The sequence below is a fragment of the Agelaius phoeniceus genome, chromosome 1, assembly GCF_051311805.1.
Source record: "Agelaius phoeniceus isolate bAgePho1 chromosome 1, bAgePho1.hap1, whole genome shotgun sequence".
NCBI classification, from domain to species: domain Eukaryota; kingdom Metazoa; phylum Chordata; class Aves; order Passeriformes; family Icteridae; genus Agelaius; species Agelaius phoeniceus.
The window spans coordinates 77,972,075-77,994,923 of record NC_135265.1 but is presented as its reverse complement, the minus strand read 5'-3'; the positions used below and the strand labels follow the sequence as shown (position 1 = coordinate 77,994,923).

General features: G+C 35.8%; 1 protein-coding gene across 11 annotated transcripts in view; it reads right to left on the bottom strand.

Annotated features, from left to right (window-relative positions):
• CDH18 (cadherin 18) overlaps positions 1 to 22,849 on the bottom strand; it is a 492,864-nt gene that overhangs the window by 177,973 nt on the left and 292,042 nt on the right. For 6 of the 11 annotated variants that reach the window (XM_077181942.1, XM_054641162.2, XM_077181987.1 and 3 more), the window contains one exon: positions 3,994 to 4,070. The exons of 2 other annotated variants lie outside the window; for them this stretch is intronic. The gene's annotated coding sequence lies outside the window, so the exon portion shown is untranslated. Of the gene's footprint in view, positions 1 to 3,993; positions 4,074 to 22,849 lie in introns of all 11 variants that reach the window. 3 more of the 11 variants (XM_077181943.1, XM_077181962.1, XM_077181947.1) reach the window with 1 other exon arrangement.

Here is a 22,849-nt window from a genome sequence, read left to right as displayed (position 1 = left end):
GGGTTTTTTTTAGATTTTGTATTTCAAAATCTGAGCTTATTTTCTTTAGAAACATACAAAGCCCAGTTGAATTACATAATGTATATATAATTTAAAAGAAAAAGGGCAAAAAATAAACAGGAAAAATGTAATCAGGATTCAAAATACGTCCAACATCACTTCTTGACGTTTACATTTCCAGTTATTCTGTCTGTAAACGGGAAATATGTACCAGAGCAATTCTTTTTGTGAACAGCTTCTCTCCAGCTCTGACAGCAAAGGACAGAGCTTGAGCTCCACAATATGACCAGGCATTTGGGTTAAAGGCCAGTGCTGCCTGCATTGTGCTCAGACACCACATGTACGCTCATACATGTGTAAGCCAATTTTCTAAGAACTCATCCCAGTGTATTTGCACTATACCAGGGATTTTATCAGTCAGGGACATCTCCCTCTGTAAAAAAAGGTCAAGAACAGACCAATATATTATCAAGAGGCAGAGTTCAACCCTGTTCATTTCAGCATGTGTTCAAACAAATGTCTGAGAAATACAGCCTGCTATGAGGAAACAAGAGTTTACTGCATGAACAAGGACATTTGGTATGTAGTTTTCCCATTTAAAAGAGATTATTGAAGGATAAGTATATGCTATATATAGACTGTAAGATGCCCTTAACATACCTTGGATAGAAAATCATTCAAATATGCCATGTTCATAGACTACTGAAAGAAATAATTAACTTATTTTAGCTAACAGATAAAAACAAATGCAAAGTACTCATATATGTCAATAATATTTGGTCCTGAACACTACCTAGCCACAACTTCTTCTAGTAAATATTCTATTAATTTTTACCATACCCTCCAAGTCTTTTGCCTTATATATACATGAAAGAAAACAAATTTTCTACTGTCAGTAACTAAATTTTACCAAAAACTCAATTATATAGCTAAACATCTTGTGGATTGTAGTGAGGTTTTTTTCCTCCCTTTCATCTTCTACCCTTCACTGTTTTTATTATATGGACTGTAATAAATCAAAATATTTTTTATGCAATCTGGTTATATACATACACTATCTTATTCTAAATACAGGCATTCTAAGTACAGGGAAAAATCTCTCTGCATTTCTAGAATTCACTTTCTGATGCACATCTATTTTCTCTTGATAGCAAAGAAAAAAACCAAAACAACACCTCCACTTCATAAGCAATATTTTAGAATAAAGTTATAGACAGGAAGGGTTCCATCTCATCTACTACAGCTGCTTTTAGCAATGGTGTTATGAAAGTAAGACACTAGAGACCATACTTTTTTCTAATCCATTTTTTACTGCATTTTCACCAGGGAGAAAGGAAATGAGACTCCAGGGAAGCTGACTACACGTGCTAGTGGTAAGACACAACCTACAAGATGCGGATCGTTTGATATGTACAAAAAATAAATGACTGAAAGCAAACAATTTATGGTACGGCTCTACTTCTATCTATTTTAACATTCGATCATAAAATCCAATGCATCAAAAATTTACATGTCAAAATATCATGAATCACCAGAATAACATCAACACACAAAAAATCCAGCTCATTTTAGTTTATCAGTATTTCTTAAATAAACACAGCAACAACTATGTGCTACTGATGTCAATATACTCCCACTCTGCACAATTACAGACCATCAGAACAACTGTTCATCACTGACTGAACACTCTCAGTAATCATGAACCTCCTCATATGCACAGACAAGGCCTCAAACAGCTAATGTCAAAGTAATCAGTCTTTATCCCTGACACAAACTCATCATACGTGTTGTGTCCTGAAAAATAGTCTTTAGGGAAATACAGGAGAAAATATTCTACAGGCCTATAACACAAGTACTTTGTAGCATCTCTTCAATTAAATTCTTTAATAAAAGCATAATTAGTGCCAAGTGCGTAGGAAAACCCTTAGATAGCAACTCCTCTGATCCTGCTAGGCAGGGCAAGATTTTTACAAGTAACCTAGCATCAGAATTTTGTTTCTGAAAATCAGCTATTTACTGCTCACAAAATTCTGGTAAAGGGATTATAAGCCTTGCAATCGTCATCATTCTCTCCAATATCTTACTGAAATCTTTTGGTTTCACTTCTACTATACTTGCAATTCAGTGACTGACTGCTGTGTACAACACAGCCTTGACATTGATTACTAATACAGTATTGCAGCTACATCCCCATGGCAACTTGCTTTCAGATAATTTCTATAAGCCATATTTCTACCAACCACAGGAGATGTCCTATAATATCACAGTAATTCCTAAAATATGCAATATTTATTAAAAAAAAAAAAAGGCAAAACACGCCACGTATTGTTCCATTAAAATCCCACAACCCTTCTAGCTTGTGTGATTTATCAATTTTCTCACTTTTTCAGTTCCGCCCTTCCTCTCTAGCAAACCAGTATTCATTACTCAGGAGCTGAAGTTAGCTTCCATCCAAAACCCAAGGAGACAGCAGAGGAAGGTGTGCAATCCCTCAAAGGCAGAAGTATTGAAACTAAATTTTGTGGATGGAAAAAATTTGCAGCTAGACAAGACAGAGGATTTCTTTCAACACTCCGAAATGGTCAAATTTGTAGTCCACTTCCTCTGGTTTTCCTCTCATTTCCTGCCATCTCAATTCAATCTAGTTCACTTAATGGACAGAATACCCTTCATGTCTTTTAGCTGAATCAGTATTTCTCTGGCTATTGTGCTGCATATGACTTCCCAAGGAAATAAATGAGCGCCAGACATGGTACAAAAATGAGAGAGAAACATAGATGAGAGCCATAAATATACTAACAGTGAACAAGAAGATTGATTTGACTGGATCTAATCTGCATCCAAGGTACATCGACATTAAAAAAAAGAAAATACTCTATGCTCTTTCCAGCTAGTCCTATTCCACTAAAACATGACACTGTTCTTTTAATTTCCTACATGCTGCTTGCTGCTGTACAAGGATAAATATTTTGTGTATTCAAAAATATTCAGGGAGCAGTTTGTTCCACTGTCAGGGAGGTCTTATGGCATTCTCCTTCCCTGCACTTGTGTATAAACAAAATACACCAGAGTATATTAAAGCCATGTTCATATTTCCTCAGCTAACAGAAGTACAACCTAGTGCTATGAACTTCTGCCTCAGCTGCTGTAATATTTTCAATTGCAAGAAAAGCAAGAATTTAATTTTAAACTAATTTGTTCAATAATCAAATTTTTAATGTATTCTAGACTAAGTGTAAGGTTTAAATATTTTTCTCGTGTTACTATCCTCAAACAACAGTTTAAGTGCAGAATACACTCACAAATATGTTTAAATGCTTCTAAGGCCGAGCCTCACCGATTAGAGTTCATTAGGATAGCTCAGCTTCTCACATCCAAATCTATCCTGTAATATTCATTATTATATAGTGCTTTTTGCTACAGAGATAGTTTCTGCTGTGGAGAAACTGAAAGCAGTTAACACCTGCATTTTGAAATTGAAATTTTAATTTGACATGAATCAAAAAAGCATTAAAATTAACAGACAAGCATGCTGCAAACAAAGCTGACAGTCATTTTTAGTATATAGCAGAGCAGCGTTTTTAATAGCATGCAAATACTGTTGACAGGCATGTCTTTATTCAATTAGTTCCTAGTTTCCAAGGGCAGAGTAGTGTGCACACATCCAAACTGCGTTTTCTAATTTTAGAGGCTTTGTATATTGAATATTTCAAACTACTTAGTATCCAAATCAATTTAACAGAATGCCACTTAAGGTACTTTTCAGTTTTGGCTTTCAATAATTTACATTGTATACCTCAACACTGCTCATGACCTGATCCATAATTACATCCAAGCAGATCTCTTGGCCTTCTTTTTGAAGTATTTCAGAGTAGTTACACTTATAGGTGTGCACATTTTTGTATGCCTCTCAGTATTATAAGTTTCATGCCAATCCATCTGCATATCCTGTTTCCTTCTGTGGCTAAAATAGCAGGTAAAACTGGCACTTACTGTTCAATGGTTACAGGGCACTTCTCCACTCCTCCTTTTCCAAATGGTTTGCCAAATCAAACCTACTGCCTCCTTAGCTGCTGGGAAACAAAAACAAAAAACCCACACACACGTCAGAATTCAAGGAACTGAGGGAGAGGGCATTTTACTAAAAAAATCTCTTAGGGAAAGGAAAGAGCAGTGTAACAGTGGTATTAACACCAACTTTTTCTCATAACAGCTAACAAGAATGTGGACAAAAGATCCTTTCTCAGGAGAGCTGTGGTGGGACACAGTCAACATTTTTAGGCAAAAAGAACAAAAAAATACCAAAAAATGGTATTAAAAATATAAAAAAAGAAGCATAAAACTAGCTTAATTGTTTGTCTTTTTACCAAACTGTGAACTATCAATAACTCAACAATTAATTATATTTTTCTAATGCATTCTCCACTGGTCAACTGTATTAAAGGATTAGCCAAGGTTTGTCTACAACCATCAACCATATCAGTATCTTTTTTTTTATTTGCAAATGCAAATGTTTACATCTGGATACAAAATAAAGCTTCTTTGAAAACACTTTTGCTTTATTTTTTTTAATATAAAACCTGAAAATTTCCACTGGAGAAAATTCAAATAAAAAAAAACGCAATTGTAAGAAACATATTTTCTGAAGTACCTGAAAGCTGCTGATTGCTTAGCATTCCCCAGAGGTCTGAGTAAGCAATGCAGTGCAAACATTGGCTATTCAACAGAGTTATTAATAGCTGTGATTCTAGAACAAATAAATTGTGCTGGTATTATTCCTATAACACTAGTGTGATGCAGGACCTACAATTTACAGTAAGCCTCATTTACAAAACACCAGATAGCATCTTAAAAAATTAAAGTTTAAAGAGTCATTTCAAACATAATATATATTAGACATGCCACTGCGTTGAGCACAATTCTGTTTCACGAGGTATGTAAAATGCATCATGACTAAAACATGAAATAGGAACAATTTGCTTTCTAAAAGTCAGTATCATTCTCACACTCTTGTCAAGACCACACCAGCTACAAAATGTTTTTCTATTCACAGCAGCTGGTGGCAATACTGACAGACAACATGAAGACCCCTTCATGTGTTGCACTGCACAATCACTCCTTACACACTGCAAAGAGACAACCTCTGTACTGCATAGGTGGAAATGTATTAAAAATGTATTAAAATATGTATTTTTGAACAGAAACCTGCCCTGCATGAAAATGGCTATTATTTCCATATTATAAGCAGAAAAAATGAGGCCAGTTTCATGGGATAAAATGCCCAGTTTCATGGGATAAAATCTAAATGCAAGCAGCAGTCAGATAAAATGAGATCTGAACCTCTACTCACTCTGCTTGAGTAACTTTGCACAGGACAGAAACACAGATGAGCTGCTATCAACTTCATATCCTTGCAAAGCTACAATTAAATTTTTATCAAGAAAATAATTTTTGATTTATTTTTTATTGACAGTAATACTTTTTTCAACTTTCTGTTATTCACATTTGTATTCTTGCACTGCAGGAAACCTGAATTTAGAGATGAGAGATCCTGTAAAAAAAAAAAAAAAGCCTCTTTTCTGAAGATAGAGTACTTAATCAAGTGCTTAATTAATTTGCCTTCCTCACCTATTTCAATTTAATGTCATAATTCTCATCTCCAGAATGACACCTGCCAGTACAGGTGTTTTACTTGGCATTTCTGTGTGTGCTCCTGCAAAATGAAAACAGAGTTGGAGTCGGGACAAAATGGAGGGGCACAAACCAGGATATTATTGGAGTTGTTCCATGCTCTGATTCCCAAGGCTAATCCAGGGAAAATAAAATATTATTGCTACAATATTTTAGAAGAGGCCTGGAAAAAAAAAGTCAAGGAATAGAAAGGGTGAAATACTTTTGTATCTTTTTTATCAGAACCCCTAAAGAGAAAAAGGCAAAGGAATTTGCAAATCACCAACAGAAAAACAGAAGAGGCAAAGTAAGGCCATGGGGTTACTGACCAGTTTTGCCATTAGATCACAGGGAAAAGCACAAGTGAGATATGCTGCAAGACTCCTGTCTTCTACTGTAGATAACATTGGGTGATTAAAAGAAAGGTGGTGACAAATCTTTTACTAGGGCCTGTTGATATCAAAAACGGGATGGTGATTTTAAACTAAAAGAAGGTAAATTTAGACTGGATGCAAGGAAGAAGCTTTTTACATTGATGTGGTGAAACACTGGAACAGGTTGTTCAGAGAGGTTGTGGACGCCCTACCTCTGGAAAGATTCAAGGTCAGGTTGGATGGGACTAGTAAAAAAAAAGCATGCCCATTCCATCAGTTAATGTAACTATGCTTATTTCAATCAAACAGAGAAACATTCACCTTCTCACAGTGACAGCAAGAGGTATGAGTTTATAACTTTGTTTACAAACAGTAGGGTAATTCCTGCAGGTTTTTTGGGTTCAGGTCAGTGATTTATCTGTTTGTTCTAAAATGAGAATGGGCTCCACAATTTCTACGAGACACTATTGCAGCATCAAGCATCATCTGTCTAGTTTTTAGAACAATCCACTAACTTTGCTTATTTCTCTCTGGTCTCCAGCTTGCCTTCCTCATCCTGCCTCCTTTCTTTTTTGTGTAAGAGTTTACTGATGTTACTGATATACTTACTAATCAAGACTAGACACTTGCCTTCCAGAAATGGCTTAGCTTTACCAGTGTATATTTTATTCTTGGGCAGAAATAAAAATCTTATTAAATTATTTCAGATACCAATTACTTTATTTGAAAACATCCATGTGTCACATCTCTTAAAAGATGCTGAATGCTCTGTACTCCTACAGATGTCTTTCATAATCTTGCAATTTGTGTAATTCTTAATGAAGAATATAGTTAGTATGAACTGTCCATCTGCTTTGTATCGTTATTAATATTTTCTCAATTGTTCTGTTGAAAATTACAGTGTAGCATCACAAATCCAGTTACAATACCCCTAATTATAATCTCTGCTGACAGAATGATCCAAAATGATCCTCTGGAAGTCTAAAATGTTTATAAAATTTGGGCACAGGAGAAAGGAAAACAGTTTAACTAACATATATTTTCAGTGCTTGCTGAGGAAAGACTGGTTATATATTCATCAGTCCTGCTAGTGACTGACAAAAGTAACTTTTAGGAAACAACTTCTGGGGACCAAATTTAACTGCTGAAATGTTGTTTCTGAAAAGGTTATTTAGATTATTTCTTAAGTCATGTCTCCCATAACATGACTAAAGAAATACAGAAGTTATTGTTACTAGGGAGAAACAAACACTGTATGCGCTTATTCCTTTCACTTATGATTAAAGAAAAAAACAAGTGTCTGAAACAATTCAGTACAGCTTTTGACCAAGTGCTGGATAAAATAGGGTGCAATCAAAGCCTTGACTTGAACTGTGAGAGGCTTCATTCCTTGAGTGGCTTCAGTAATTGCAGCGGGCTTACTGGAGAAACAGGCTAAAGCTCATTGTACAGAGCAAAACACACAGCACTAAATTTTGTGGTCTGCTACACACCCCTGAGCAGAGCAAGGAGTTATATTTAACTCATATTCCAGTTGTGCCAAAAAAAAAAAGCTCCTGGCAGATTAAGAAAAGAAGTAAAGTTCAACACTACCTTCTGTGTCTTGAAGACAATACAAGATACAGATAACAATTTAAAATAATATGACATATATTATCAAGTAAGTTTGAAGTGAGCAAGACAAGGTTTCTCATTTTTCTCTAATTCTTGCCTGAGATACAGCAGAGTAAGATCACTAAGATCATTTTCCTTTAGCAAAGCTTAAGGTTGGAAGCTTTCAGGTCTCTGTTAGGTGCTTACATCCCCCAGTGTGATATTCTTGTTTCTATACTTAGCTGGAATCCCACTGAGCAAATGGATTGCATGTGCAAGTGCGGAACAAAGTCAGGCTTTTAGTGTGACAACTTTTCTCCCTCCACTGGCTGGGAGAAAGGAGAAAAGATTTGAAGTATAAAAGAATAACTATAAATCATTTCAGGGAATATATTTACCATGCAAATGTGCAGCAGGTTTTAGAAAGCCATTATCTAAGGGTTACATATAATCAACATTAACTATACGCTTTCAACACATAAAACCATTAAATTTCAAGTACAGGAAATAAGCAAGTCACTTACAAGCTAAGTAAGTCACTTAACTCTCTTTTCAGTGTAGTTTAGTCACTGTGAGAACAGAACAAATAAAATTAGCTACCATCTGACATCAGTATTTTTAAATTCTCAGAGCAAGGGAAAAAACCAAAGTACATTGATGTAAAGTAACCTCTGAAACCTCCAGGCTGTTTTTGCATTCCATGCACAGGAATCTTTAAACCCAATGGCACTTTGGTGCCTTATGCTATGACACTGAGACATGAACACATGGCATAGGCAGACTTCTAACTCCATGGATATAACACCCACATGGCCTGGAAAACCTGTGATTTACAACACTCTAATAGAAATTCAGGCAATGGTCTACAAAAACTTTCTATGAAATGACTCAAACCAAACATATTTCTGATTAAGTATTTTGCCTTGAGGCAAATATGACTTCTGCAGCTCTGTCTTTTTTGGAAAACTAGTCTTCAGGAATCATAGGCCTCTTTTTCCAATGGTAAAGTCTGGAGTAAGGAAGACATTGGTGGAAGAGAACCATATTAGGGAAATTTTAAATAATCTGAACATACATAAGCCCATGAAGTCTGATAGAAAGCACCCACAACTATGGTGGGAACTGGCTGATGTTATTGTGTAGCAACCCAAAGAGGTTCTTGAAGACTGAAAGTAAGCAAATGTCACTCCAAAATTCAAGAGGGACGAGGGGAGAGATCCAGGAATCCACAGGCTGATCAACCTCACTTCCACCACTGGGACGGAGCATCTAATACTGGAAAATATTTCCAGAAACATGAAAGACAAAAAAATTATCTGGAGCAGTCAGCTGGATTTATGAAGTGGAAATTGTGGTTAACCATCCTGATTCCCTTCAATAAATGAGGAGACCAGCTTGGTGGCTGAGGGGGGAGCAGTGGGTGTTGATTACTTCATCCTCATCAGGGAGGCTTTTGACACTGCTGTAACATCTTCACAGACAAGCAGATGAAGTATGGGTTATGTAAGTGCAGTGAGGTGGATTGAAACCTGGCTGATGGGCCAGGCAGAGAGGGTTGTGGTGAGCAGCACAAAGTCCAGCTGGAAGCCAGTGCTGTACCCCAGGTGCCACAGCACTATTTAGATCTTCATAAAAGACCTGAAAAATGGGACATAGTCCACTCTTCTGGAGATTGCAGATGATATAAAACCAGTGGTGGGTGTGGGGAGCCGAGATGAACCAGATGGTTGTACTGCCACTCAGTAGGATGTCAACAGGCAGGAGAAATTGATAGAGAGCAATGCCAGGAATTTCAGCAAGAAAAAAACACCAAGTCCTGCAACTGGGGAGGAATATGTTCACACAAATGACAGATCATTCACAGAAAAAAATATTTAATGCCCAATTCCCTTAGGTCTGTGTATAGAAGTATGGTATATGCTATAAATATGCTAGATCATCTCTTGTACAGTCAACTGTTATGCTTGAATTCAAACACAGGAAAGTAATCTTGGTTTCTGCTGTTCTATGAGGGTTTTTTTGTCACATATCGAAAGCTTTCAAGTGACCAAAATCCCTCTGGAAATGAATGCTAATGAATATAATGATTCATGTAATGACATGACTTAGCTTTACCCTTCAAGAGCCAGTGCTGCTCTATCTACAGACCAAACATATGCATTCTCCTGATACAGAAATTGTAAACTAAATGTGCAGCCTTGCAGGGAATGCCAGGGACTTATCCACAGGTAAAATCTTCTATATAGCTCTGATGATGCAAAGCCTTAGTGAAAAATAGACTATATGGCTGAACTGAATGATTTCTCTATATCATAGATTTTAAACCTTCAAGAAAATATTGTACCAAGAAAGGGATTGGTGAACAGTTCTGATATTAAGAGTACAGTTAGACAGTAATTCAATCAAAATGCTTCAGTTTCTCTGTGTAAGTTCTTCAGAATTAGACACCTAGCACGGTTCAGGCAGGCGTTTTCAGCAGTATTTCCAATAAATAAGCAAAACTGGTAATTTCTTTATCAACTTTTTTGCACATTTTCATATATCATGAACATTTGCTGCTGTTTCTTGTGCTCCTGTTAGTTTACATTCACATTATATGTAGATAGAGATGATCTCAGCACATAATACATCTGATCCCAATTAAATATTATCATTCAGTTATTCTACAGAGATCTTTGCAACACACAGTTTTAAAGTACAGATTATACAGTGTTAACTTATATGCAAAGAAATGTAAGAGGCCACCAAGTGTGCTTTGTAAATTACCTTACAAAACCTTTTGAGCAAGTGTAATTTGATGTTTAATACAAGCAGAAATAGTGTAAGATTGCCTGCCATTTTGACATCATATATATAATTCAGCTCAAGGAGTGAGGAACAAACAATTTGAGGCAAGGCTTGTGCAGCCAGGATAACTGCAATGCCTCTCAACTTAGCCTAATAAACTATGTGGTCTAGACTGTTTTGAATGCTATAGACAGATGCAAGCACTTGAATTTAACCTTAAGTTTGCTTTAGTTGGGTTTGATGAGTGGCAACCGAGTAACAGTAGCTTCAATGTGTCTAAAGTCTATGAACTGGGTCCTGGAACAGCCTAACAAGAACTCCAGACACAGATTTCTTCCTCCTTCTCTGGGGCTGCAGTGAGGAGGATGGGTAAGGAAGGTTGATACTACAGGCCCAATGGAAACAGAAGCATCTCCTGGTGACTGCTCTTGACCTTGAGGAATCTCTGGGACACAGTAAGATTTTCTGGTAAACACTTCAGCCTCTACCTTTATAGAAGTATTACTGTAATAGATTTTACATTGAGGTTTGACATCTAGATGCTTTAGAGCAAATAATGGAATTATAAATGGCAGTAAAGGTTCAAATCGGCTGCAAATATTATTCTTTTACACTAATCTCTACTTTCCCTAAAACAGGATTTACTTCAAAGAATTCAGAAAAAGGTAAGCAAAAACTTATTAATGAACATAGTCAAAGCTGGCTTTCTAAACTAATTTCAATCTCAAATGCACAATTGTTCTGTTGACAGAAGCATTTCTACAAAAAATGTCAATCTGATACACAAAAATTAAATATTATAATTTTGTGTATAGAGCAGGAAAAAAATCTTTTAAAAATGTTCTTCAGTGGTGTAAAGTTTTCAAAGATCTTTGTGTAAATCCGCAAACCATATACTTACAATCTCAAAGTTCTTAAATCCTACTTTTACAAGTGCTGTGATGCAGAAAGAAAGGACTACTCATATCAATTCAGGCTTGAATAATTAGGGGACAGGCTCTAAAATAATTCAAGATTATTTTAATAAAGATCGCTTAGATAATAACTAAATAACATTATATAAGGTAGAGCTAAAAAATGCTTTCCTGTTGCTAGAAAAGACCATCTGCAAGGATAATTAACTCACAAGGGTGGCTAACTGGGATAGTTAACTAAACACAATTATTCATTAAAGAGGTTAAGTTCTCTTAGTCCTGCTTTCTTATTTTTCCTTATTATTTTATATTGTTGCACATTTTTCCACCAAACAGTAATCTTCATTAATTTTCCAGTGTTTTCCATGCAGTCCTAAAATCACATGAAAAATAAAGATCTGCAAGGAAGATAATTCAGTGACTTGACATGGTGCTCTTCAATGGCAGTCACCATCCTAATCTTGAGGATGTGGAAATAGCTCTTGTTTTTGTGTTAGGAAACTGCCATTTCAAACAACAGATGAGTTTCCTTGTATATTCACTGTATTGCTTCCCTTTTCTTTGCTACAGTTATGACACAACCTGTTCCTATTTAAACAGTGTGCAAGTCAGATGGAGGAACCTGGTAATGAGTTTTCTTTTCAGCTGAACACAGAGTTGCAGTTGGGATGCAAACAAGATATTGGTTTGAATGCACACCTTGGAAGTTAACCTACCCTCCCTCCTAGTGTATATTCTAACACAGAGATAGCCCTCAAAAAAAGCAAATGCTTTTGCTCAAACAGTTTCACAAATAAGGAACTTTAGACATTATGTCCATAATTTATGATCAAAAAGAAGGGACAAAATGTTGACGAAAGACTTGAATAGCCAGTAACAAAATATGCTGGGGAAAAAAAAAGAGAAAAAAGAAAATAGTTCCTTTTTTCAATACAACTTCTGTGGTGCTTAGAAGAGAGATATCTGCATAGGTACCCCAAATAACCAAAACCAAACCAAACCAAACAAACAAACAAAAAAAAAAACCCAACAAAACACTACCCTGCAAAATATATTCATTTACCTCTGTATTATGTACCAATTCACAATTGTTTAGTTGATTTTTAAGTAACAGACAGGGACTGCCATTCCTCTCTTGAGTATTTTAACTCCATCAACAATTTACCCCCAAGCCTGAAAAAAATAAAACACACAAAGCTTGCTCCAGCTTCTCTTGCTGTTTGGGTCTCTCCATAAAGTGATTCTCCATCACTGAAAATCATCATATATTCTAATGTCAGGTCCCAGAGCCTTATAGCTCAACACAGGAAAAAAATTTCAATCTTAATTTCCCTCATAGGGCAGATTCTAAAGGCATTCCCTGTATCTACCAAAAATTTAATTCTCTCTGATCCAGAAAACCATTCCTTGCCCTCAGCTTACATCCTTGTCAGAGCCGGACATTCCCATCTCTCAGTATAACTCAAAGATAAATGCCCTTGAATTGTACAGCCAAGTTTTTGCATCTGTGACTGAAATTGTTCAGGAAAAGATTTTGACATTCTTTTGCAAAAGCCAGAGAGGCTGCTCGTTCACACAGCATGAAGCTGACTTGAGCTCAATGAGAAAATCGTCTGCCAATTTCAAAATCTTCCCAACCATCAACTAACTCCTCACTCCACCCTCAATGATTACTGCAAAGTAGTTGAGTCAATCAATCAAGTTTACCATTTTGTAAGAAGTTATTAGAGGATTCTCAGGTACACCACACCCTGACTATCATGTCTGAAAGTCATTAGCCCGCAATGTTTTGAGCAAAATAGTGCAAACTGAAAATTGCAGAATACATAATAAAACTGTAAAAAAATAATTATCACATGCTTCTTGATGTTAGAATAGCCCTTCAATATGTATAATTTTAAGACTATTTCTTGTTTCATCTATCTTTAAATTATATTCATTCCACGGAGGGCATGTTCTTAGAAAATTTCCATTCACTTATGGAACTAAATTTCATTGGCTTCACAGTATTTATTTCCTCCCAACTCTATCATTACTTTCATGTAACTGTCAGCTGGATATGCTCAAATATGTAATTTTAGGCTGTACTATAAAGAAATCTGTAAATAGGACATCTTCCCAGCAGATTTTTTAACTGACAGCTAATGGGAAGTAAAATTATAGCTACAGTCTGATCCTCTGTCCTGCACAAAGTCTTACAATAAATCTCACAGTAAGGTCACCTCCCTCAGTCCATCTCAAGGTAGAAAACAACAACACCACAGCCATTAATGTGTCCCTGGCTATAATTTTGACAGTCAAGCCTCTAAGGTTTATCAAGATGCTGTTGAAGTTGCAGTTAACAACACATAAAAATTGGTATCTCCTCTACTTCAGTATCAAGAATTATCAATAAATTTCTATAAATACTTCTTTCTTTTAATTGGCATAAATAATGCTTATACTCCTTTACTGACATAATATAAATACATACATGTACTTCACGCACATTGAAAGAAATTAAGTTTTATCTACAAAATTGTTAAAGGCTGGACACTAAGTACAGTACAATCAGTAGAGTTAAAGAGAAACAAAAACTGTTTTGTTCTTCATAGAGAAATAAACCTCTGGCTATTATTTATGTATTTCCTTAGAGCCCAGAATTCCTGGCAAATTAGCAGCACTGGAATATTTTGTCCAGATAAGAGTATATTATTCAGTTCACTGGATTAAAAAAAAAACCACAACAAACCAAACCAACAAAAAAACCTTAATGCCTCTGTTAAAATCCATGTCAGCCTTAATTACTACTGGGAGTTTATTTATTTATATCCTCAGATATTCAGATATTTTACTAGAAAGAAAATTTACTGCTAGAAAAATTAGTGACTAAGAATGCTTACTGGAAATTCATTTTCAAGTTAACCAGAAATATTTTTGTTATTTCTTTCTGTTTAAATTGTGCAGTGAAATGACAAAATGATATTAAAGTCCTGGGTCTACTTCCAATAAAGTCATAATTTTTTTTAATAAGAATGGAGGAAATGGTTTTCACTTAATGATGTTCTGATGTAACAAAAATATTTGTCATACAAAATGCTGTATTGATCTTTTAGCAACTGTGAAAAATCGAAATATGGTCAAAACCCGAGCACTGTATGATTAGTTTTCATTCCATTAATTTGTGGACCCATCATAAATAATTAGCAAATATTGAATTTTTTTGACAGTAGAGTGCAATTCAGATAAAGTCAGAAGCATCTTCAGTGTTTATCTTGATAGTTCTGCATACAGCATTTTTCTGAAAAAGAGAAGGTAAAAGTCAGGAGCTCCTAACAAGAGCTTTTCCATACATCTTCTGTTAAAAACAAAGTGGCAGTGCTGCACTTCAGTTTCTATCTGGTTTCTCAGAAATACAGTACAGTTTCACATTCAAACAATAAAGCAAACTTTAAGATTAAAAGTTAGGTAGTTTAAATATTTATTTTATATTCATGACACTTTGCTTTGGGTTGTGTTTTTTTTACAGTCAATCTTATTTTAAGCAGTGTCCAAAGAGCAGTAGAGTTATGTAGTCTCATGGGACCTCTTTTCAAAGTAAGGACAAGGAGATCAGGTTATTCAGGTACTTGTCCAGTCAAGTTTAGCATATCTTTAATGTGGAGATTATACCACACTAGGAATCCCATTCCACTATTTGACTGTTCTCATTATATTTATGTTTTTTCTGACCAAAATTTCTCATGCACCAGCTGTACCCATTGTATTTTGCTATTTTGTCATGCACCATTAAGAATCTATCTCCATCTTTGTACACTTCTCTGTAATTTAGTATCTGAAGAGAGCAATAAGACCCTCCCTGCAGCTTATCTTCTTAGGACTGTACAAACCCAGCTCTCTTAACCTCTTCTCATTCATTCTGTACTCCAGTCACCCCCACCATCTCAGTAGCTTCTTCAGTTTGCTCCAAGACATCAATGTATTTTATGTAAATGGGGTGCTCAAACCACACACAGTACTCCAGATGCAGTCCCACAAGTGCTTAATGGAGGTAGAGGTTTACTCCCCTCAGCCTACTGGCTTCTTTCTTACTAATATTCTGCAGAATGCAATTGTCTTCTTTTCTTGGCTTTCTTTACCAAGACCTGCCCATGACCTTCTCTGCAAAGATGTTTTCTGCCCTGCTGGCACTGAGCCCATACTGCTGCATGGCAGATTATTCCAACCCAGATCCAAGACTCAGCATTCACCTTTGTTGAAATTCATGAACTTTTTGCCAGCTTGACCTTTTTCATGTCCTTCGTCATTAAATCCTCTGCCCCACTGAGCAATGGGCCCAATTTTTCTAGGATGCCTTTTGCTGCCAATGTAGTCACAAAAGTCAGTCTTGTTTCTTTTATAGTTCTTGATCCAGCTTAGCTACTGCTTTCCTAAACTCACCTCTATACACTTGGGTAACGCATCTGTTGGAAATAACCAGGAAGCCCATCCCAGATTCTACCTTCTGTGTACATTCTAGTTTTGCTCATCTTCAGTCAAGATTCTGCTGTTCACCCCTATAGGTCTTCTGCAATACCTGTGTGACTTCTTTCTGCATGCTGGCATAGACCACTCTAACTGATGACATTGTCTTTAAAAGGTCAATCAGCTCCCCATGGTGCTTCTGTTCTCCAGTTCAGACTCTTACAGGATCCTGCCAAGAAGATTCCTGAACAAGCCAAAGGTGTTTCTCCCCATGTCCATGTAATTCTATTTGCCTTGGTAATTTTGTTTTTTTTAGAATTTTAAACTTTGAAATCTTGTGGTCACTGCAATTAAGGACCCTTCCTATCTTTAAATGGCTTGCACTCTGTCATGCTATGTTTCCCTTCTAGCAGATACCAAATTTGGTAAGATTTTCCATTATTTTCCTAGTCACGGGAGTTCCTTAAGCTGGTCAGAGAATTTATCTACTCTCTCCTTTTGGGCATGTGGTTTGTAGCAGATGCCTTCCACTACGTAACCAAGGCTGGTCTGTCCCATGACCATTACCGATGCCATGGCACAGCTCTTTGCTGGCTTGTGACTGCACCAAGATGAAGCTCTGTGCAATCAAGCCACTCCTTAGCACAGATATTACTGCTACTGCTAACATAAAATGTCACAGTGCTCATTCGTTATGAAAGGAACTATTCCTGCACTAATTAACTTCCCTGAACCTCAAAGACTGTTCTAGCTTCCAAACACTTCTGCAATTGAAACAATTCATTTTAATTCTACAACTCTATGGGAATAGAAACCTCAGGTGCTGAGTTTTTTCTTTCTTTTTGATCCACAGCTTAAATACCATGAATTCACATAGATCTTTTTCTTGTCTCTCAGTGGTTAAAAACATCAAAACTTTTAAACCTATTTCACATAGAATATGACAGGTAAAATTTTACTCAGAAGTGTCATATGATTAAACACAAGTGACATTTGTATCTGCTTCTATGTATGACTAAAAGATACAGAACCATTCATTTAATCTAAACTGGTTTGTTAAATCCTACCAGGTACATCACTTACCTAAACCATCTGTCTTTTTAAAATTTGTTATACCCCTTTATTTTATTTTATTCACTCAACCCCCTCAAGTGGCAGGCAGATGGGCAGCTAGAGAAATAAAAAGGATGATGGAGGTTTAGTTTTGGTGGTTTTCTTTTTTTTCAAATAAAATATTTTTCAGTATAAATATAATTGGGATGAAAAATTTGGATTTGTATAACACACGGGAATAAATAAAAGGCAACGTAAATGGCAATAAATAAATGCCCCTCTGTATCTTTATACTGTCTCATACACTGCATGTGCAGATATTCTCCCATGAGAAGTGCACATAGATACTTTTTTCCAGCTTCTCTTTCATTCCCTTTTGCACAGTAATTTAAAAATACTGATGCCTTTTGAATAGAAATATGGATTATCAAGATGGTTACTTTGGATGCCTGAATGTTTTTGTAACTCTTACAGAAGCTAAGCTAACCCAGAGCACTAAATTATCAGAGGTCAGCTTTGGGAGCAAAAAAAAAAAAAAAAAAAAGACGAATATTTTATTTTGGTTTCCGAGTCTGGAAAGTACAATGAAATAATGTTTTAGATCTTTCTTGCATGCTAAAGGAAATATCCTCTAGCTGTTATTTTTAAATTTAAGCTAGAATTCTAAAATAAATTTTTTGTTGCCAGAAACTGGAGCTTAAGAAAGCACACATAACAGGGGAAGGAAGCATTGATGGAATGTTTTTCTCTCACGCTTTCAGGAGCTGACTAGCCTATAGGCCAACTGATTCTTCCAGAAATTATATTTTAAAATAAAAAATAAGAGGAACAGAGTGACAAAATGGAAAAAGGCCACAAAAGTGAAAAAATGTTTATAAAAAATGTATAAACACATTAGTTCCTCTTTTATTCTCAGGGTTGCCCCATATTTAACTTGCTGTTCATTCACCTGTGCAGCCCGGAACACATAGTCTCAGTCTTTGCTGTTTGCTTTCATTCTTTCTTGGATGACCAAGACCCCCTGCATATGGATCTGCAGCTTGCTGCCATATAAATATTTGGTCTGTGGACTGGACTTTGCAGCTGGACTAAAGAGATAGTGACCATGGCCACAGTTTTAACTGCACCCAAAATACATGTTTAGAACAGACAAGTCTACTCTGAACTCTAAATCCAGAATTGGTGAACCCCATTAAGATCCTCCCTGGGGTTCTGCAGCATCTTCAGAGGCATGGTTAGTGGATAAGAAGCATGAAGATCACATTTGAGGAAGCTGGATTGATTCAGCTCAAAAATGTTAACTAGGGAGAGAAGGATCATTACAAGTTAGCTCAAATAAAGCTAGAACTGTAACCAAGGATGAAAGAAAAATTATTTTGCATGCTCTTCAGTGCACTTTTTTACTGTATCTGCCAAAGACATAGCCATAAGCAAATCACCTCACAGTCACTTTTGAGTCCACTAGTCTTTTGATAGTCTTATTTATAATGAACATAACTTGCATGGCTTTAAATGTTCAGTAGAAAGCAGTGCACAATAATAAGCTCACAGAAGAAAATAAAATTATCTTGCATATACATTACTTGATGAAATACATTGACTTTTTCAAATAATAAGAAAGCTCATCAAATGTGAGATGCAAAGTGTAGCAACCATGCAGAGAGGTCAAATTATGTAGGCTTAGCCTTCTGTGTGTTTGCTTCTTTGGACTCACTCTAAATTACAGAAATAAAAATTAATAATTTATTGTACCTATACAGGAATACAAGTTCTCATTCAGCTAAGCTAGCACACACTTCTTGTGGTTTGCTTTATTTTGAAAACGTTTATAAAATATTAACAAAGGCATCAAAATAAAATTTAAAAAAAAAGCAGTGTTATTTTTAGGTCTTTGATATACTCACTTGAACACTCCACAATAAGTAAAGGGTAATGCTAACCATGTTTTCCCTACTTAGAAAAGATCCACAGTGACTTGGGCATAATCACATCCATACGAGTAAGAAAATTTTCTCTTGTTCTTAAGGCTCACCATTAAGGCAAATTTTAGAAACAACAGTGTTCATTTGTCTTTCTTTAAGGACAAATTTCATAATCTGCTGCTGCCATAATTCCAGAAACAAGGTATATGTAAAAAAAAAAAAAATCCTTCAAGAGATAAATGATATTTTTCTTTGCTTTAACTTTAGATTTTCCCTAGATTGTATCCTGTAACAGAAATAAATATTTGTTTTGTCATCATAATATCTCTTTAACATCTAAGTCTGCATAACAGCAAAGTAAATAGTCATGTTGCAGGACAACACCTGAAAATACAACAGCACACAAGATTCTGTTCATGTATTAAATCTAGCTCACAAAACGAGTTCAAGACAAAAATACCCTCCATCAGAGAATCCATCCCCTCTCTGCAGCTTTTCTTATGTGCATTCATCATATATGACTTTAATTTGGGTGACAGCTGCTGTGAAATGAGGTTATTAGAGAAATATTCTCAGAAGTGATGCTACTTGCTGAGAGAAAACAGAGTGGTATTTTGCTTATTTGGACAAAGCAAAGTATCTTGTGTGTGTAATACTAATTCATCAAAGTTACAAAACATAGATATAAATAACTATTTGTTTGGATTAATGTTAATAACTTAAATAGGCTGAAAGAGTCCTTCAGATTTGGCTGTACAGAACAGAGAATACTGAATCAAACTAAAATTGGAATCTCTCTATGTACAACAGCACCTGTCTCTTTGTTGTCCACACACATATTAGTGGAAAACAAGGAAATGGGAAAAGGTCACAAGAGAAGGAAATAGTGTACATTTTTTAATAAGCCACTTATTTATATCTGAATATGCACAAGTTTCTATTCATCTATGGGTATCCATTATATATTCTACATCAATTTTATTCAGGTTTTGCCTTCAGACTGTATTTATATTCCTGAATATAAATAGCTTTTCTGTACCTTAGAGTACTATTCTCAGTGGTCTCTCTCCCATTTCTTCCATTCAAATAGAGCAAAAAATATAGGGGCACTCTGCATTTGAATTGGAGGGCTCAGTTACGGGAATATGTAATTGAATTAAAGATACACTTTTTACACTTAATTCTGATAAAGTGATTCAGTTGGGACTGAAGCAGTGCATTTAATCCATAGTGAACCCTGCTGCACTTTTGGCAACAGAAAGTTCAGGACAGGGTTCATCCTGCTTCCTCAGGGAGTTGGGTCTTAAAATCAGAATCATGGATCAAAAGGGGTTCCTTCCACTGAGATCCACCTCAGGTCATTTAAAACCTGTCCATTGTTAGTCATTTCAGGAAGCTGAATGAGCAACACAGATCCTTAGCCTGCTTCAGCAGTGACCCTTTCCATGAGGGTGTGGGAGTCACTACTACAAAGGCCGCAGAGTGTGAGCAGACTGAAGCACAGATCTCTTTAGTGCAGAGAAGACTTTTCCAATGTTCTTTTCTCTCTGAAAACAAAGCCAGCTGTTTTCACACTGGCTTAAAAACTGAATGGCCTTTGAAATAGTTTATTATTACTGCAACTTTACCTTTTTTTCTTTTTTTTCCTTCTGTGACAATATTTTCAGGGAATTAAAAAATTAGAACCCCTTTTATACATGTATGCATCAAGGTCCAGTAGAAAAAGGTCTTTCTTCTCCTCAGGCCACTGAAGCAAACTCTTCATGTGTGAAATGCAAATGGAATCAACAAATTCAAACATAGGATCAGTAAGTATCTGACACTGTCCTTATGAAAAAAGGATCAATATAAATCACATTCTATAAAAACATCTTTGATGATTTTGTGGGGTGAAGGTTTAGGGTTTTTTGATTTTTGCTTCTTTAAGTATCAAATCTAAAATACAATGAGATAATCACACAGGCAGCAACTAATCCTTCAGCTTGCCATGTTTACAAATATACATTGCAGTTTGTCTTTTTACGTGTGTTAGACACGTAAAAAGTAGCAGAGAGAAGAATGGAAAATGGTAATAAATAAGGGTCTGTGAGAATCACATTTCTACACAACATCAATAAGCCTCTTAATGCCTCAATGTCAGAGAATCACAGAGTGGGTTGGGTTGGAAGGTACCACAGTGGTCATCTGGTGCAACCCCACTGCTCAAGCACGGTCATCCTAGAGCACATGGCACAGGATTGTGTTCAGACAGTTCTTGAATATCTCCATAACTTCCATAGTTTCTTGGATGGAATTATGGAACTGCAAACTCTGAACAATCAATTAAGTCAATATAGGGTAAATAGAATTCCAGTGATGGGGCTGCCAAAAGAGAAAAGCATTTCTTTAATGAAGGGGAACAGCAATCACAGACAGTCTGAGGTGACAGCTGTGGTTTTGATGCCTATAATACAGGGGGAAAAAGGTTGTTTTGGGCCAATTAGTTTACAGGGTATTTGTATGCCTAATCATTGTGATTGGTATAATTTAGGAAGCATCTTCTTTCATCTTTTTTCTATATAGCCTGTAACTCCAAAGAACTTGAGAAATTTTTCTATGAATATTATAATAAACATGCTGTAAAAAGAGAAAAAATCTATTAATTTGAATTTTATGAGCTGGTGGAGAAAACCAGGAGTAAATGCTTGTCATGTTGTAATCAGTTTTATTGGTATGATTGACTTCTGTAACATTAACTTAACATCCCTGTTTCTTGCAGGTTTTGTTGTCTTCCTCCCTCAAACAAATTCTGAAGAAATAGCTCACAGCTTTTTAAAAAATGGACGACAAAAGACACATCAGAGCAAAATAGGTTACTTGGTTAATAAAATCCTTGATTCCTTGAAGAAAAAAAAGAAGCCATGCAGATGAGGAGGACCCCTTACTTTGTGCTAGTGACTGTGAAAGAAATTTAATGTGAAACTCAGAAAATATAGTATAAGTGCAAATAGCCAGTGAAGTCCTAAACATTTCATGGGTATAAAAGGAAATATTTTTGAGATTTTGCACAGGTAAAATCTCCACTTTGTCTTTCAGTCATGCTCACACTTCCAGGTAGAGTGATGTGGGTATAGGAATGGGAGGGAAGAAAAAGAGTAAAATCTGAGAAAACCCCACGTATTATAAGGTTCTTCAGAGTTCTAGGTTAAAGGAAACTGTTCCTGTGATGCCAGGAATCTTGGCTCAATATCCATTGGTCCCAGGAATTTTGGAAATTACTCTTGGCTGACAGATAAGAAGGAGCAAAACTCAAGCCCCACTATAGCCAAATTTCTGTTCATATTAACTAAGAAGGCAACCTGCTTAGATGTTTTCTTCTGTAACAGGTCCTGCAACTGCTTTGTCACACAGTGTGTCATTTCAGAGAAAAGAGGAAATGTTCAATGAAGCCTACTTTAATGAGCTCAGAGAACTTGCATAGAACTGAGCTGAGCAGATGGAATTTCAGCTCCTGGCTGAAGACAACATTTCAATTCAATGATCCTGTGTTCTTCAAATGTAAGTCTACAATATTTAATCTTGGGATTCCTTGAATTGCAAAGAAGGTACCTTAAAACACAAGTCTGCAGCATGCATAGAATTTTTGCACACACACATTAACAGACATTATATAGCAATGATTCATTACTTTTTAATTGTATTGTACATTCTCTTTTACTCTTATCTGCCTTGAAATATTTCTGATTCAATCTGGTTTATAGGGACACAAAATCCAGAAGAGAAGCTCAAAGCATTACTACATAAAACAGCAAAAAGTACCTAGCTTCCAAGACAAAAAGCTGTTTCATTTCAAACTTCTATTCATCCTTACAATTGCCTTATTTCTCACTAACACACTAACCCTATTCTAAAATTAAAGAATATGGTCTTTTAGAAAGAGTGGAAAAAAAACCAAAATTAGGAATGCACGTGTTTATATCAGTAGCAGTTTTATCATTCCATTATCCATTGATCCCCGTAATATTCTCTAATATTAAAAAAAAAAGAATTGTATTAAGTGGAGTCTGAAAAAAAAATTTACTTCTATGCCTGTGAAATTATAAAATTAAAGGAT